At 38.2% G+C, this 14,679-nt stretch overlaps 1 protein-coding gene across 1 annotated transcript in view; it reads left to right on the top strand.

Annotated features, from left to right (window-relative positions):
- Positions 1-772: 772 nt before the first annotated feature.
- kirrel3b (kirre like nephrin family adhesion molecule 3b) overlaps positions 773-14,679 on the top strand; it is a 193,156-nt gene continuing 179,249 nt past the window's right edge. The window contains exons 1-2 of the mRNA XM_074641549.1: positions 773-825; positions 5,760-5,849. The gene's annotated coding sequence lies outside the window, so the exon portion shown is untranslated. The remainder of the gene's footprint in view (positions 826-5,759; positions 5,850-14,679) is intronic.

The raw sequence follows: 14,679 nt of genomic DNA on the forward strand, positions 1-14,679 counted from the left end.
TTTGTAATTGTTTTGTGTTGTTAATTGATTTCCTATAATAAATATATACAAACATTTGCATAAAGCAGCATATTTGCCCACTCCCATGTAGATAATAGTATTAAATACTTGACATGTCTCCCTTTAAAATACATTTTGAACAGAAAATGTGTGATTAAATATTTAAATTATTGACAGCCCTTATAAATTCATGTTCAATACCCATTTTTCCAGTTCAGGTTCGCTGGAAAGGACTTGAATCTATCCCGGCATGATTTTGGCAAGAGGCAATGAAACACCCTGGTGCACAGTTACTTTCATGCTAATGACAAACTAAGTGATAACAGAGAGACTGAGATGAGAACCGGGGTTACATTTTTAAGGTCAAGTAGATCATCCTGCCATATCTGTCATAACAGTGACTCTTTTTCAACCATACCTCTTTACCAGGTAGCAGAGAGGTGTGGAGTAGATTAATTTCAAATTTAAAATGCGTTCGCGAGAGTGTGGGTATAACCTCTTCCTGTAACGGTACAGCCTGTGTTTAACACTGTATCTTTTGCTTCTAAACTTTTATCACAATTTGCGTCTGTTCAGCTCTCCATCATTCCGCTGCCACCATTATTAGGGTGCCTTTCAGTCTGAAAGTGAGCCTGTGTGACTTTTGCTGAACAGTGGCCACTGTGGTCACAAGTTGTAATTACAGCATGATGGCACAATGGGTTTCCCTACATTTCCCAAGATTCTCTTGAGTCAGTTGCTTAAAATTACATCATCAGTAGGCAACCTAACAGAGAGCAAATGGAGCATGGACCAAAACACACAAGAAGTGAGTCCTGCAGGAAGGTGTGTTTACTTCTTCTATTTCATCAACACCTTTGACATGTTTACCTGTGATATACTAAAATGTAACAGTAGCACAAGTGCAGCTAACAGCGAAGTTGGCTCACATCAGCTAAGATTGACAACTGGTTGTCAACATGTGAGACTGTAGCAGCAAATCCACTTGAAGCGCATTGACACTAATACGAGTGTTTCTATTGCTCATTTGCACAGAATGTCTTTTTACTTTCAAAGTCACACATGCTTGATTTAATTTCTTGATTACACAGCATGTCAACAATCAGAGTTTCCATCTTTATAAAATGTTTAATTGAAGAGCACTTTCCATTGCTTAACATATAAATAGTATTGAGACTTACTATCAAAACCCTTTTTCTTGTCATGTTTTGATGTTGTTAAAAACACATTAACCACATAGAAAGAGTCAGGGTCACTTAAATGTGCTAATCAATCCAAATTGAAAAAAAAAACACCCTATAATTATCACCCACATCCATCCACTTGGAATTAAATCAGCCAGGCGCGTAAAGACACTACAGAGACTACTACCTGAGTATAAAGACTTGACATTTGAAACTCCTCCCTTTCACTGCTGCACACACAACAGATAAAAGAAGGTATTAAATTCACTGTGTCTTGCAACGTGAAGGCGAGCCTAAAAGAGATTGTGTGAACTCCCTGCCACACCTCCCAATTCTATTCCTCCTCCTCCTCCCCTATCTTCAAAGAGGGAAGGAAGCCTCCAAGAACAGGGTCGAGGTCCCAGGAGATGTTCAAAGAATGGGATCTTCTGAGTACTGCATGTAATATTTCACAATTTAACCTCCTCGGATGATAGTTGAAGGTGGATTAGAGCACATCATTATTAGAAAGATAGTGATTTTTTCGATTTAAATGTAAATCAGTCTCTTTTTTCAATTATTATTGTGCTGCATAACATTAGGTGTGGGAACGAGAATTGATAGGTCTCAAACTTACAAAGGACCCCTGAAAAATTAAGATAAATCTGTGAAGCATCATGTTAGGGATTCGTTGACAACTTGCACTGATACAAATAAATCAGGATTTACTGTACTGGAATCTCATCTGACTGAAAAAACGTGTGTTTGATACAGTAACAAACACTCATTAAATCAGAATGATATACTGATTAATCGTTAATGATTCAGTATGTTGTTGTTTTTTCAAAACTAGATAAAATGTATTCTAGACTTTTAAATAACAAAATAAAGCTCAATATACAGCAATGCATCTTCTGACAAGTTTCAGAAGTCTTGATTGGTAACTTAAAAAGCCTTTTCATGGCAATACTCCACCACTCAGTTCTGATAACACAAATATGATTTTTCAGAGGATCTTCATTGCTGTGCCCGTCCTGCAAGCCACCACTATTGGGATTTCTGACAGCAGATGTTATTGTTGAATTGCCCACAGCAAAACAGGGCCTGCTTGAAATGCGGTGACCATTATACATGTGGGAGCATCTGTCTGGAGTCACAGTGTTTGTGTATTTGTTGGCTTGACACAGGTGTTGCCAACTCTCGAAGGAAATTATTGGATTATAGGGAATTATAGGAAAGTATTGGCTTTTCAGAAACTCACCACAATTTGACACATGATTTCATGTTCAAATTTGAATGTATGTTTGGAAGCACAATGATCTAAAGAGTACATGTAGCTATCACAATTTTCTTATGAGAAATGATGTTGGTATGCTGGTAATAGCGCCACAGTTTATGCCTGCTCTTGTGGGCTGATTTGTAGACGGTGGTTTGCTAAGTATTGAAGAAATGACTTGGAGGCTGGTCAAACATGGCCATGTCGTTAGCAGCTCTGACTAAACGGTTGGTCTGCTGTTCACACCAGTCACAAATGAAAATGAGGGATCACACACAACCCGATTCTGTCACTCAAAAATAACTCTCCCATTGTTCCAGAGCAGTTCACTGTAGTGTAATTTAGAGCTTCATTGTTACGGAGCATTTACGGTTACATTTGCATTACCCTACAGGAATATTTTAAAGTGGCATTATCTATTTAACTACAAACTAATGTTGATTTATAAAAGCTTTAATATTTATTGGTCCAAAGCCCTATTTGCACGGGACTAGTATTATCAGGGGGATTTAGAAATTACCCCCCCCACGTCTGTGTTTCATATGCAAAGTGTGTATTTTACTTAAATTTACTGACATTATCCCATGGATGTATTAGAGAACCAGTGATGATGTCAAGGCTCTGCGTAACATCCGCTTCCTGAGAGACAAAAGCAATGGCTGCTAATATTTATGGCAAATGGGTTGACATGCTGTGTAGCGAGATGAGCCTCTTGAATTTGCACCCAAAATGCTGTCAAAAATTTAATTTATAATTGCAAACGTAGCCTCCATAATTCTCGACAGGGAAAGAGACAGAAAAATGGCACGGAGAAAACAAAAAAAACGTGCAAAAAAAAAAAATCAACGACCCTAAATCAGAGATGTCGATTGGCATTGGACTGATATTCTCACATTGCACGGGATTAAGATTTACAGACGACCTCCACAATTATTACAAATTACCACTTTAGGTCTCCAGGCAATACTACAGTCCAGTATGAAAAAGGCTCAAGTGAATGTGTGTACAGTGGCAGCCCCTAAGAGTGAGTCAAGTGCAGCAGGAGTTCTTGCTGATGCAAGCTTTCTGCATTAGTGGGCATTGTTGTTAAAGGTGACTCCTCTTCTGTTTCATTCCTTTTATCCTACCCCTGGACTTAAATTCCCATTGACTGTTGCCAGTGTCACTCACACTTTTCAGCCTAGACCTGCTTCAAACTACAAAACTTGGCCCAACAAAATCACACGTTTGTAAAAGCCATGCTCGGCCAAACAGCTCTGAGTTAACAGCCTTGAGCAGAATCACACCACAGCATAATAATAATATGCTACACCAAACAAGCCTGAACTCTAAAGCACCAATTACTGTAACTGATTGTGAAAGGTGCTCTTACTCACAGGAGTGTAAATACATGGCAGAATTGTATCTTGTATGAGCTGTTCGTTCTATCCAAATCATGTTAGTTTAATACAATATTTCAATGCATCTTTAAACAAAGTTTGCTCCTACAATGGTGCTGCAGCATGTAGACCACAAGCTAATCGTGGAGGTTTTCCTTTTCCCGGTGTCGACATAAATTCAACAAATCTCTGGTTGTCTGATTGCACTTGTCATAACGCTGCGCCTGCGTGATTTGGTTATCTGGGTCCGCTGCGGCATCACACTGAAGAGCACTGAACGGAATAGATGAGGGCCCCTGCGAGGGGCCTGGCAATTGAAGAACGAGCTGAACGAAATTAGAAGGCGCATGAAGTGTTGCAGACACTGGTGAATCCGTTTTCCTCAGCAATTACAGCAAGATAGCTTTTATTTCATCTAGGGAGGCCGAGAGGGGGTGCAGCACTATACGGCTGTCAGCAAATACAAGCAAAATCTACAGCCTACAGTAAATCTTGTGGGTTTTTGAGGATATTTTAATGACCTGCCTTGTCCTTTACACGGCTACACAATCTGATTATTAGTAGTGGAGGACAAGAGGCTAATTGAAGTGTCACTCAGTGCTAAAGTGTCTTTCTTTTTCCCTTTCTGTGCCGAGAGAGGAGAATCATCTATTTGAATAAGTCATCAGCACTTGAAATATAGAGATGACCATTGATTATTTGGCACACACAAAAGAAGAAGAAAAAAGAATAAACTGTAAAGCGGAACAGAGGGAACAAACCATGCATACTAAGAGAAGAAGCAAGATGCTGGATAAAATCCATATCAATTATATATGTATATTTTTTTTCTTGAATGCAGTTCAAACTGTGTTTGACCAAAATGTAGCAACAGTAGCTGCTAGAGATGTTCCGATACCATTTTTTCCTTCCCGATATCGATTCCAATACCTGAACTTGTGGTATCAGCCAATACCGAGTACTGATCCGATACCAGCGTGATACAAAATATATGTATAGTTGTTGTTATAATTGTTATTATATAACAGCTGTTTACTATTGACCCTGTATGTATGTGATATGATTACTATCTTTGTTGTATGGCCTGGCTCAGGTTAAACCCTTAATAAAACATGAACAAATACATATAGAGAATGAATGCACTATCATTTTCTTTTATTATTCAGTTTGTCAGTTACAAAAAACATCAATAAATGAAGCTAGGAATAAATAACAATTCTGTATTCTCTCAGTTGTCTCCTCAGTAGACAGCCTGTGTGCTAATTTGTCCTGCAGGGTGCAATATTTACACACCCCATTAGGGTACTGCCACTGTATATTATTTATATATACAGTGGCAGTACCCTAATGGGGTGTGTAAATATTGCATATATATATATGTATATATATATATATACATATATATATATACATATATAGCCAATATATATTGCCAAATGGCTGACATTTTCCTCGCTCTGACTACCGTTACACTCTCCAATAGCACCACACTGTTGTTGTTTACTATCGTCGCGTGACAAACTACCTGCAATCAGTTCTTCTTCGCTGCTCTAAAACAGTAGTTGCCAGTGGCAGCTATGATACATCCAGGGTGACAGCACAGTGACGGCTTCTGTTTTGGAGTGGCGAAGAAGAATTGATACCCGGTTAAACAAGTTGCTTTCTTTCTGGGTTAGTAAATCATGGTATTGGATCAGTGCATAGACTGGCATACTTGCCAATACCTGATACAGATGTCTTTCCGATATTGGCATCAGTATCGGAACAACTCTAGTAGCTGTTGCCTTTTAAAAGGAAGGGTTAAAAAATGAAACCTCACTCTATTGCAAATAAGTCACTGGTATAAAGAGCTTTTTATCATAGGTTACATATATTTATGTCGCATTCATCCTGTGTACTCGAAAACATATTAATGCCTTGCATCCTCTTTTATTCACACAGACATCACCGAGGGGATGGACAAAGCTGTACGAAAAACAAGTCAGTGGATTTTGTTCCGTCTCTGACAGCGATGAGCACCTTCCATCTCAGGTCAGTGTGACACTCTCTGGGCCATTAATCAAGACTGCAGCAGAACAGCAGTGTTCAGAGGTTGTCAAAGGAAAACACAGTCTGACCCACATAAAGCTCTCATTCAACAAAAATAGCCACATTCACGCCCTTAGGATTTGCATGAAGAAAAAGTAGCTGATAAAAACTTAATGCTAAAGCTAGCGTAGTAATACAGACGATGATATGAGGTATAAATCCTAATGCCCATTTATGTGTTTACATGTGTTATGTCTGAAGATATAAATTAGGTAGTGCTTTATTTTACAGTATTTACTACAAAGTATTGATGAAAATGTTATTGATCCTCTCTATGACAGGTCATTTTCTGTTATGTTAATTGTTACCAGTAGCTGAAATGCCAGAAAATCTTGTATCTTGTATGAATGTCATGTTTTTTCTTCCTTACATGACTATTGTACACATAACCTACAGACATCAAAGAAACCAATTATATTTTAGAAGCAGAAATTAATATACTATTAACAATTTAGGCCATTGCCTCCCTCTCCTCTGTGCTAACTCCCTCCCTTCGGTGCTGCTTAGTACCTGGCTAAAGACCAGCAATTTCACTATTGCCTTTTCTCAACTCGTGCATATTTTATAACAACGTTCAAGCATTATATTGGTGTTTTAGCATGCTTTATTGCAACTGGTTGCAAAAGTCAGCTGCAGGCTGCTCTGTGTAGTCGGGCTGTTGTGCACTGGGTTCTGTGCTGCTACTGCGTACACTTTCATACACTCTGAATACTGTTTGCTGCTGCGATTCACAATTTTCTTGCGAGCAAGGATTATTACTTTTTACTTACTTTTTAATGTTTGTCTGCTTACATACCATCGAAAGATAAATATGTGCTGCGTGTTAAATAGGTCTTCGCAAAAAAAAATTCACAGTGAAGGATTGTTACAGTAAAAACAAGGGGAATTAATATACATATATTAAATTAATTTAATTTCTTGAAATAAAATAAACCGTGTATGGAGTCAGAGATAGCAGCAGGTTGCCCTTTCCTCGGGCTTATATATTTAAATCTCCTTGGCAGAAAAGCTTCATACTGGGAAGCTGTACAAACAAAAGATAGATTTACTGGAAAAGGAGGTTAAGGTGTAACACAAACACCATCTCTAACAGGATTGTCCACACCTGCCAAAGAAACCTTTGGCATCCTTCAAACTGGAGAGAATGCCTTCACTTTGAAAATGTGATTAACACAGTCACAGCATCAACAAATACTTAATCCAAACAATGAGAGCATTTAAGTTTAAAAGCAAACTTGACAGCACATTGAGTGTACTACCACTACTACTAACCAATATGAGAAAAATAAAAAAGTGTGCATTGTTTATTTTTCTGTCAAGTTACACCCCACCTGTCTCGGTAGCTACCACCCGTGACATCTTTTGTTTTAATTATCGTAAGCAGCACAAGCTTTCCGGATGGTTTCCCATAATCTTTTGGATAGTGTCCTGTAGTAATTTGTCTTCAGACCTATTGATCTGTTGTGGCAGGAAGCCTCTGGACCAGATTCAGACAATTTCTCTAGCTAGAACAAAATATAAATAAATAAATGCATTGCATGCATAAATCACATTGCATCAAAAAAAAATTGTGAATCATGATGCAACAGCCTCTCACAAAATTAAATTCACTTTATCAATTTCTCCCTGAATTCTGTCCAACAATATAAATAAAATAAAATATAATATACGAAAAAAAAATTAAATTCAGTGACATATCCTTTTTCGTTTTTAATGATTAATGAGTAGCTAAAAAAAAAAAAATTCAGATGCTTGTTTCTCTCGCTACAGAATTGATCTCCATGTAAAATAGCTCTGGAAGGCTGCATTGGTAAACAGCTAGCAACTACATCTGAACTTCCTTGAAGCCTTATATACACATTGTTTCTTGTGTTTTTAACATGTAGGAAATTAAATCAAGACCTTGTTATTTAAGGAGCATTTAGCTTACATGTTGAAGTTACTATATTTCCTGACCATCAACAGCTGGGCCTGGTGCAGGCTAGTCTCATACACCGTTCATAGCTATACCTACGAAAAGTAATACTCTGTAATTTGTGTATATCACACCGAATCAATTGGTGTGTAATTCACGTAATCGTGAACCAGGAACGCCGCGTAGGGAGGAGGTCGGGGTGGATTGGTGAGTCAAAAGATACAGGACTTGTGTTTGTGTCCCTTGTGAAACCAGAAGTCGTTGATTTATTTGTCACATAAATTACGTATTTAAGTAACCACACCAAACTAAGTAGGTTTCGGTATTGCCGAAACCTAAGGAAGTTGTTCCCTGTGAAGACGTAAGTTTATTTTGAAAAGACTGTATGCATGTAACGAGCGGAAATTGAAATGTGTTGCTGGACATTCGTAGGAAAACGAGCAAAAAAGGAGGAGTTACTTTTTTGTAAGACATCATATGAACTGCTGTATGAGAATACGTTGCCTGGTGACTGCACTGTATGGTCTATAAGGAGTCCTGTCCTCTTAATGAGGCTGCCACCTTTGCAACTCTTTCCCTCTAGCACGGTTATTCTTGACCCGCTTGATTAGTTGTTTCTAGGTTGTAGTGCACTCATAACCTGAGTGAATACAGGTGCGGCATTTGAGAATGTGAAGTGAGAATTTCCCCTTACGGCCTACTTGTTGTTGACAGGTAAACAAGCTAATATTTACCAGCTGCGACAGCAACGCTGGTATTGTTTTCACCTTGTGTGTGAGTCATCACGGCAAAATGTGGTCCTGGAGACACCTTGTGTATACCACAGAGGCGGTTTGAGTACTTTGTCAGGTGTTTGTGTGACAATATTGTGGTGAAAAAATCTGTCTGTGCATTTTGAGTGTGTAAGATGCAGTCCTAAAACTTTACAGGTGTGTAGTTGACATCAAAATGAAGGTGGTGTGAGCCAGTCGTAAGATGGTCAAGTGTTAGTTGTAGATGCAACATAGCAAACTTTAGCTTAGCATTGCATTTTCTAACGTCAGTCGCCCCTTAAACATGCATTAAACACATAAAACTTTAAGCATGCTTACTTTAGCTTCTACTGCTAGCTTGAGAATTGTGACAACACCTTGGAAGAACTCAGTGGAAATGTGGAGACTTGTTTTAAAATTAGAAATGATGGGTTGCAACATAGTTTCTGTCGCCCCGGGCTTTTGGAGTTATGTTGGTGCAGGTTAATATCATATACTGCTTTCAGAAACCTGGATAAAGCGTTATATTGGCTTTGAGAAATCCACATTTTCAAGCCAGTTTACTTTGATCAAAAACCTGTTTATTCTTGGTTGTGCGTAGATACATCCTCAACGTTAGTTACATAGTATTTTGTCATTAAAACAAATAACTAACAATGCTAAGCTAACACTAAGATGCCCTGAAGAGATAGTGGCCTATCAATGCTAGTCTTATGATGAACCACAGACCGCTGTATCTGTGCAAACGTACGGAAATATGTTGATGGCATTAGGCTTTATACGGTTTCCAGTTGCTCAGCGGTTATTGTCATTGTTGTATTTGAATTTCTGTGCACTAGTGTTAAATGACCGTGTGCATGTTTTGCACACACCTGTGCAGCTGCTCAAGAATTTTGTGTTTAGACTTGAATTATCTCGTACATAACATCATCAATTAAGACAAGTGACAGCATGTGTTATTATATGTGTGGTTGTGGAGTGTGTATTGCTTTATATGTAGGCCCATGAGTAATTATTGTGTGAATTTGGCATTGGATCAGATGAAGATGTACATGTCTAAAATGATCTTGTGTGAACGGTGTTAATTGACAACACAAAGAGCTGTTGACACCCCTACTAATAACTCTTGAGCACAGAGACCCCCAGAAAGCCAGCTGGTGTGTGGTTCAGGAAAAAATATTTGCTATTTATCAGTGTGTTGTTGTATTGAATTGATTTGGTGCACACATGATGTAGATTTTGCATCAAAAACACTCAATAATTTAATTCATCTTGCAACTTAAAAAAGCTGTGCATAGTGTTATATCTATAAAAAATAAATGAGTTGGCGTGGAAGTCAATGTGTTATGTGTGTAATGTGTCTTATTTGGTCCAATATGGCTCTGTAAGCAGCAGCCAAGGTGATTTTAATCATAATTTAAAAATTCCAAAATGCTCGTATGTTAAGAATGAAAATCCAAGTATAATAAAATGTGTATAACAGTCCATTCAAGAAAACAACACGGTAGCAATTACCAGCACAGACTTTCAGATGGCTTGTTGAATAGAGCAATTTAAAGCAATGTTCTCTGCATATCATTTTCTTCTGGGTTTCACATTTTCTCAAGAGTAATTTCTGTATGATGAAGACTTGGCTTTGGGCATCTGAGATGCTCAGATTTAGTGGCTCATTCTGCATTTTCAGTTAAGACCACTGGCAAAACACTTACAGGTTAACCGAATATTATTAGTGTAGGGTGGTAATGGGCTGAATCAGCATATTTTGTCATGTTTTTTTTCTGCATAACATCAGCATTTTACTTATTTTTTTGAAGAAACGGTCCATCCCCGTGTTTATGCTTTCCCAATTCAGCGCAACGTATCCTCCACGGGGATGCCTCCCTCGGAGATTTACCCTAAAGCACTTTAAATGTCTGTCTGCAATTAAAAAAGAAGGAAAATCACTTATTAATAAGAGTGTGAGAAAACAAGCATTGCCATGCTTAACTGTTCAAGAAACAAACATTTTAAATAGATGTTTAAGGAACAATTCTTAATAGAATAGAAGAATAGATATTATGAGTATTATTGATATTACATTGCATTTTCTTTTATTTAAATTAGAGCTGGGCGATATGGCCTAAACATAATATCGCAATATTTTAGGCAATATCGTATATATGAATCCAGGCTTTTCAACTACGCTTACCGGCGTTGTGATGTAGGTGTTTATAGCGTCCGTGATTTCATACAGAGAGTCTTCTTTAAGCCTGAGGGCAAATCCATAGTTCAACACATTGCTTTTATTTACCATGCACCATGTCAGGGAAGAGAAGCAGCAGGGGTAATGCATGCAATGAAGATGTCGATGGTCGACGTGTCAGATGTAAAACAACATGTACCCATTTCCCTGTCAAGAAGAGAATCCAGCTTGACTTATGCAAAGCCCTCTGACCCCTGGCAAGCTTTCTTGAGGTGCATTCTGCTGACCATTGCTCTTTACCTATCTCCAGATGAGCAGGGCAAACAAATCTTTGCCACTGTTTTGCATACCATGTAAAAAACCTCAATTCCACGGTGCAATGAAGATGAAATTCAAATGGGGAAGAGTCAAATGACCGGGCCACCCTGTAGCAGCGTGAACTTGACTGAGTCAGAGAAGAGCTCCAGGCTCCAGTAGGCTGTATACTGCAATGGAATCAACATTTGCTCAGTTTACATGAACTAAAGGACATATTTGCAAAGAAATGCTGCATTGACTTTGATGTGAACAGGCTTGCCAACTGTGACATAATGGGATTCTTAGCATACTCGCCCCCAGTTTGTGATCAAAATGTACTCAACATGTTGTCTAAAATATTCAATTTCATGTTATGTCTGGAGGGATGATATCTAATTTCATTAGTTGGACATTATTTTGAGTTTAATCATGCCCACAATGGTGTTATTTGCTGTAATAATCAACAAACTAGAGATGCGCCGATGCAACTTTTTCAGTTCATTGCTTTCCTAACTTTGTAAAACAAAATGTAACAAATGAATACTTAGATATTAAATTAACTGAATTGTTATTTATAATTAAAAAAATAATTGTACACCAGCAACTTGGTAAACAGTCTTCAAAATTAAGAGGAATTACAATTCAAGTGTAAACCTTTTTAATGCAGCAACAAATTAGTCAAAACTCAAACAGGAATTGAAATTCCTATATTTATAGTATATAAACATAGAATTGAATTGAATAGATCGGCCCCATTGTCACCGATATCTGATCCAGCTATTTGAGTCAGTATCGGCCCGTTATCTGATCCGGTATCGGTGCATCCCTACAACAAACGATACAAACCTGCAACAATCAGAATAGAATAGAACTTTATTGCCAGACAAATTACTCATAGAAAGAACAAAAGGCATAGAAAGAAGAGACAAGAAATGTTTTAGCGCATGGTAGTATTTAGAAAGTAGGAAGCTGATTAATAGAGCTGAAATGGCAATTTGTATACATAATTTTTTATTCAGCAGCCACATTAATTTGATGAATGGTTGGGGAAGTCTGTATAGCCACAGCTTCGTTAGTTAATGCTCTCACTCTTCTTTTTTTAACCCTGCAGATCTACTCTTTCAGTTCTTGCTGTGCAGCTTGAATTTTACTCCATTTCAAAACATAATTATGTCTAAAGTTTATATCGGCAAAGTCAGCAGAGTGCCGTTCCAAGGAGAGAAAATGATCTTGCACGTAGGTGAGACATCAATAAAGCCAAAGCATCAGATAAAGCAAAAAAAAGTGACCCTTGAGGTCATGGTCTTGCAAGGATATGAATGAAAATAGTACAAATATTGTGCTGAAGTGGCTATTACTTTATCTTTTTTGTTTACTATGAATGGGAGCATTGGCGGCAGTCATTACTATGTCAAAAGCCAGGGTCAGGTCCGATAAAGAAAGAAGTGCTAATTGGAAATATAAATGGTAATCTATAAAATAGAACAATAATTTGATTATGGTTACAAAATAACAGCAAATAAATTCACATTGTTTTCCATCGAATACTAAATTAAACGCTCTGGATGAAAATGAGATTCCAACACCGTTCCATAGTGTTTAATTCTATTCATTTAGATCCTCTGCTCTGCCACTTCGCAGACTTGATTAGACTGAGAATGTGAGGCATCAGGGCTAGAGATGCAGCATCTCTGGGGAATCATCTGACTGACAAAGATTGAGTGGATGTCCTTCCTTGAAAGACAACTGGCTGATTTGCTAATTCCAAAATACAAATTGATGGTAGCACACACTTAACACACACCTGCACACCGGGACGCACACACGTCCTCGGATAGCCGTGTTTCAGACCTTTCGGTGTCTCAACAGCGGATATGCAGGCCCAAGAGAAATAAACAGATGTGTCACTTTCTATTTAGCTCAAAAACAGAGTGCCTGTCCATCATCTTAATGTGTCACTTTTTGAGTGCGAGAATGAGACTTTGCATTTCATCTGGTGAAGGAATGGGGAGGAGGCGAGATATTTCATGGACGTTAAGGAACAAAAAAGGCAAGCAGTACAGCCTCGACACTTCAAAACTGTCTTTTTTTCCCCCAGCCATATTGTGACAAAAGTTACACTATATTTATAGTTTATTTTTCTCCATGTCAAGCATTGTATTTCCCATAAAGAATTTAACATTCAGTGCCATGAAGCATTACTCATATCCTCCAAATGGCATTTTTCCCCCTACACCCTTAGTTTTGGATTGATCAATCTGTTCTTGGTCATTTTTAAGCCTTGAAGTTTCAAAGGTCACTTTGTAACCCAACCTAATTAATTAAATTAGTTAGGAGCCGCTGTTTTGCTGTGCAGTGCAAGACGTGCTCCTTGAGCTTTGACATGCAGGCTTGAGAAAGTACTGAATAAATAAGATTTATTGCAATTTCTCACTTGAAGAGAAACTGCTGGCTGCCCTGCATAATCCTGTGTTTTCAAAGTTGGACTAACATGAAAATCAATCTCTTATCCCCATGTTACAGCATTCTGGCATACAGTAAGTAGTAGTGTTTAAATAGACATGTAGTTCTTTGTTGCAAAGTTGCATTAAATGATAAGGCCTGGCTTGTAGGCGTCAACTGCATGTTAATAGAATTGTGGCTTTGTGCCATGTTGAACCCTGTAAAAACCAAAGTTATACAAGATGGGTATCTGTATAGGACTTTATCTGTGCAAAGCAAGCAGCAGCAGTGAGGCAGCCCCACACTATTTTTTTTCCTGTGTTACTCATTCAATGTTTTGCTTTTCAGTTCTCTTGATTTTTAGTTGTAAATTTACAGGTTAACAGAGTGGTCATGAAACCTTAACCATAGCAAATTGTTAACTTTTACTTCTCAAAACATTATTACCTTCGCCAAGGCCAAAGGCCTAGGTAGAAGGTTATGTTTTCACCGGTGTTGGCTTGTTTGTTCGTTGGTTTGTTTGTTTGTTTGTTTGTTTGTTTGGAGGATTACTCCAAAAGTCTGCGATGGATTTTAATGAAATTTTTTGGAGGGGTGGGGTCTAGCACAATGGTGTCGATCGCGATCATGGTCCGGATTCAGGACTTTTTTTAAGCATTACGATCAGCCAGAACTTTAAATCCTCTGGGTATAACACATGCACAGTGTAACTGTATAACCCCGCCTTCTGACTGAGAGAGAGCGGGGGGTGAAACTCTGTGAAATTACACTTGAGTTCGACCAAAGCACACTTGGTGATTGTTGGAAAGAGTAACGACGACGGTTTAGGTGATATTTATTTTGTTTCTGTCCAGTTTGAATGAAGTGTTTTACGATATTCCGCTACGTACAGCTGCTTCAAAAATACACATGGATGATGGCGCAAGCTGAACGGAGAAGGGGGCGGAGGCCTGCGCTCTCTGAGTGCCATTTTAGTTGGTTATGTTATTAATGTCATCTGAAGATGATGTCTGTCTCCTTCCAACTCGTCAAATACCGCCACCAATGCACAGGATACCCCTCTTACGTTACTATTGCACTTGTCAGGGACGGCATGTCAATATACGCTCGTTACATGCATAGTATCCTTTCAAAATTTCAAAAATCCTTTCACAGAAAGTTAGGTTTAGGCAACACAGCCACTTG

Source organism: Sebastes fasciatus, chromosome 7, assembly GCF_043250625.1.
Source record: "Sebastes fasciatus isolate fSebFas1 chromosome 7, fSebFas1.pri, whole genome shotgun sequence".
In the NCBI taxonomy this organism is placed as follows: Eukaryota; Metazoa; Chordata; class Actinopteri; order Perciformes; family Sebastidae; genus Sebastes; species Sebastes fasciatus.